Below are 4,615 nucleotides of genomic sequence, written 5' to 3'. Positions count from 1 at the left end.
CATTGATCTCTCATGGCTCAAATTTTACCATATTTTCATTTTACTCAAATTTTTCTTTACTAGGCTGTGCATTCTAGAAAATCTATGTATTCCCTATGTGTCTCTATTCTCCTTTCTGTGTCACTGTTCTTTTATGTTCTGCAGAATTTTTTCAAATTACTGATGAAATGTTAGCACTTTGGTTGTGAATCTGAGTTTGGTATTATAGTATAAGAGTAGTTTGATTTTCTAAAGAATCTGAGACTTGTGGATTTCTCCATGTCCAAAATCAACCTGCCTCTTATTCCATCCTTTGATTTTCATTTACTTCCTAGCCACTAACTTCTGGTTTCTATTCTTTATATGGTTCAGATTGCTCCTTCTTTCCTAGTTTTCTTTATTTATATATATATTTAGAGCAGTGCCTATATGTCTATATCTAATTCTTTATATCTATATACCCAGTCACCTATCTTACCTCTCTCTGTTCCTTATTAATCACTAATCATTTGTGTATTTTTCCCTGGAACAACTACTTGTAAAAAGTTCTTGGTTAGGGAACAGAGTCTGAGCCTAGCTGGTTTTCATTACACAGAATATAAGAATTCCCTTTATCTCTACTTCTGTTGAGATTGTTTTCTTCCTGCAAATATCAGTTGTCCCCGTGATTTTCTTTTAGTTCACCTCCTCTGCTTCTAAGAACACTGTCTGGGAGAGTTCATGATGAAAGTCAGTGCACCCCAATTATTGTGGTTGCAGTGCAGAATACAGAATTTCCATCTCACCTTCTGAAGTAGATAGCTTTCCTGCCAGTGTATCTCATCTCTTCAGATCAGCTCTGGTTCCAGCAGACCTACAATGGAAAGCTCTATGTGGCCTTAGATTCATCTCATACATACTCACAGTAACCGACCTCAAGCTCACTGTGTATGTTTTCCCTCCCTGCTCCAAGACCTTGTCTGACACCATGGGAGCCCACTTGGCACATGGACAAGTGCTACCTATAAGTGCAAGAGATTTAATGACCCTAGGGGAAATCCCCAAACAATGGAAGACGGTAGCTAGTGGATAAATGCTCTAGCCACTTCCTTCAGGCAAAAACATACTGTATTCTTTTCAGAAGGTCCTGAGAGAACTGAGCTACCATTGAAAACAACCCGGCTAATACACCTGTATATTGCCTTTCTTTCTTATCTGTCTCACTCTTCCTGTTTCCTTACTCATTCTTCCTGAAATTACCTCCAAATCAGTTATTTGCAATTAATTCCTTATCCCAAACTCTGCTTTCAAGGGAACCTAAATTAAGACAGTTGGCTCTGGAAAAGGTCCTAGAAATCAGAACTTCAGAAGAGTATTTGGGAAAGGAATCATTCACCAGTCATATTGCAGCAGGCCCTCCATTGTTGAGGGTAAATAGAAAAATAGTAACTCTTGGCATGCTGCAACATCACCATTAGTTATAAACTTACCTATTGTGGCTGGGGAGGAGGTATAGATGGGATGAGGTACATGTTATGTGGTAAAACCAGCCCTTGAAATGTGTAGGGATAATGGTAGTTAAATTATTCACTAGTTAAGTGGCTTTTATTAATTGTTTTAGTAGTCTTAAAGAAAAAGAATAGCATACTCTAGACTGCCAACTATCAACCTAGGGTATTAGTTCTCAAGCTGATTGTTAAAACAGATTTCTGGGCCCCACATAAAATGGAAGGAGTTACAAATTTTAGAGCCATGTCTGTTCATTCTCATGTAGCATTCCATTGTCAAGTTACAATTCATGTATCAGTCTTTTTCATTTTGGAAAAGGCATCTCATTCTGTGTTAAAGTGTGTCAATCCTTCTTATTTTGTCTTTCTTAAGTCTACATAGCAGTACTTTCTATTTGTATGCTTGGAAATTCATATGGTGCAAGTCATCTCAATGTTATGTTATATGTTGCTATTCTTGTGCTAGCTATACCTTTCAAGAGGAAATACTGTATAAAAAATGGTTTTTAAATTCTGGGTTTGAGTCTTGACCTCACCTGTACTGAGTGTGCAAATTATTTATTCTCACTGAGTCACAGTAGTAATAAAATGTAAATCACACCTATTTATTAGAGGTTAGTGAGAATTAGAAATTTCAGGCACTGAACAGTGTCTCACGTGCGAGTCAAGCAATGGTTGGGATATGGAGAGATGTCACCTGTGGTCATTAATATGTATCAAAAATAAGCTATAATTTTGTTACCTGAAATCAAAACACTTAATACCCACCATAGCTTGTTGTGGGGATAAACTTGCACACATAAAATTTAGGATAAAAATTCAACTCAAAAAATTACATGAAGATGTTACTGAAACAAGCAGAATTTATATCAACTGCAGATTTAAATGAAACTCTTACAATCTCTATATTAATCAGCATTTTCAGCCTGAATTTAAAATAATTAAATTAAAGCAGGATGTATTATTAAAACACTTATTAAGTTAGGTTAGTAGGTAAGAAAAGGTAGGGGGATTGAAATGTATTAAGATCTTGCAATTTTCCATGCTTTATAAATATAATTTTTGTATAATTTATGTCATTGTAATAATTTACTTCATAAAGTACCTCAAACCCAACTACTAGAAACAGAGGAACTACTTTTTAACCATGCTGTATTTCATGAGGGCTCCATTTAATTGACTGTAAATTATATTTGGTGCCAAGGTATTCATTTTAGTTCATCTAAATTCAATTCACCTTCAATATGAGTATTCAACAGACATCTATTGACGGCTTCCTATCTTACATTTTTAGGGTGAAAAATAAGTGAGTCATCATGAATTGGGGAAAAGAGAGCTCCCCAAAAGAGTTTATATTACTTGGCTTCTCAGACAGGCCCTGGCTACAAATGTCCCTTTTTGTGGCCGTGTTAATATCATACACATTGACTGTCTTTGGCAATGTGTCCATCATGATGGTGTGCATTCTGGATCCCAAACTTCATACGCTCATGTATTTCTTTCTCACCAATCTCTCCATCTTAGATCCCTGTTATTCTACAAGCACAGTCCCTCATATGTTGGTAAATACTTGTTGCAACAAAAAGACTATCAGCTATGGTGGTTGTTTGGCCCAACTCATCATCTTTCTGGCCTTAGGAGCCACTGAGTGTCTCCTCCTTGCTGTTATGTCCTCTGACAGATTTGTGGCAATTTTCAGACCCCTCCACTATGTAGTCATCATGAATTGCTGGTTCTGCCTAAAAATGGCAGCCTTCTCATGACTCACTGGTTTCAGCAACTCAGTGTTGCAGTCTTCTTTGACCCTTGACATGCCACGCTGTGGTCATCAGGAAGTGGACCACTTTTTCTGTGAGGTTCCTGCCCTTCTCAAGTTGTCATGTACTGGCACAAAGTCTATTGAGGTTGAGTCTTTTTCTTTAATCTATTAATTCTGCTAATGCCAGTGCCTTGCAAATAAAGATATGAAGGAGGCCTTCAAGAGGATGATGTCAAAAATTTTTTCCTATAAGAAATAGGAACTATTCCACTATGCTGAGAATTTTCTGTATCTCTCCTGATCCTTGAAGATGATAATAACCTTTCATGTGATTTTCCAATTTTCCAGGCTCCCATGACTTCACTGAATTTTACCAACAGGTGGAAAATTATTCCTCTGTTTAAGAAGCAATACTAAGACCACTAGATATGTTTTCCAAGTTGAGAACTCCTTTGCTCTTCAGAAGTTTCCCCTCTCCTGTCCAATGCACTCTGTTCCTTAAGGCCAAGTCATACTAATTTCTTCCTATCAGTGTCAGACAAGTCAGGGAGATTTGGATGTTTTATCTTCACCCTTATGTACTATTTATTCTACAACCATCTTGTCTCACACATTTGTTAGGGATTTTCATATCTTTATGATTAAATAACCAGTGATCCCAAATCAAAAATTATTTCATCAGAGCCCAAGACCTCAATCCCTTCACACCCTCAGTTCCCTTGATAAAATCCATCATGTGTGCCCTTCCAAAACTATTCTAAGCATGTAGTTTGGTTCAAATTCAACTGGCTTTAAATTAGCAAAGTGTGCACTCCTCAGTATAGAACCTGAAATGTCAGTTGAGCTTCATTTCCAATTCAATTGGCAAGTCATCCCTTTATTCCGCATGGATAATATTTCTCTTTTTTTCCCCCCTTTTGTCAGATTCCTTATTTGTCCCAAGTTCTGTCCCAGACATATGAAATTGCCTCTAAATTATAAACCTAATTATTTATAGAAATATTAATGATAATCACATTTTCTAATATTGATCTGAATTAATTCATTCTTTATTTGGGTAGTCATTCAATAAATATTTATTGTCCATGAGAGTACTAGACCAGAAAAAAAAAATAATCACAGTTCCTCTACTGAAGAAATGTTCTGGTTTATGTAGGAGATGACCCTTAAACTGAGACATCTGATTTATTATTTGCAATTAGTTTATATAAGGACATAGATGAGGCAACATTTTAAGCAACACAGAAAGGGTTACAAAACACAGATTGTGAGAAACTGCAAGTAATTTAATATGATTAAAACATAGAGTACAAAAAACGCACAAGATGAGGCTGGAGATGTTAACTGAAATTTTGAACTTTACCAGATAAGCAAGGCAGAATAGTAGTAC

At 36.3% G+C, this 4,615-nt stretch overlaps 1 pseudogene; it reads left to right on the top strand.

The window, feature by feature from the left end:
• The first annotated feature begins 2,782 nt into the window (after positions 1-2,782).
• Positions 2,783-3,426, top strand: LOC134378965 (putative olfactory receptor 2B3; annotated as a pseudogene).
• Positions 3,427-4,615: the final 1,189 nt, after the last annotated feature.

This window comes from Cynocephalus volans, chromosome 5, assembly GCF_027409185.1.
Source record: "Cynocephalus volans isolate mCynVol1 chromosome 5, mCynVol1.pri, whole genome shotgun sequence".
Taxonomy (NCBI): domain Eukaryota; kingdom Metazoa; phylum Chordata; class Mammalia; order Dermoptera; family Cynocephalidae; genus Cynocephalus; species Cynocephalus volans.
The sequence above is the reverse complement of the archived record's forward strand: the minus strand, read 5'-3'. Positions and strand labels throughout refer to the sequence as shown.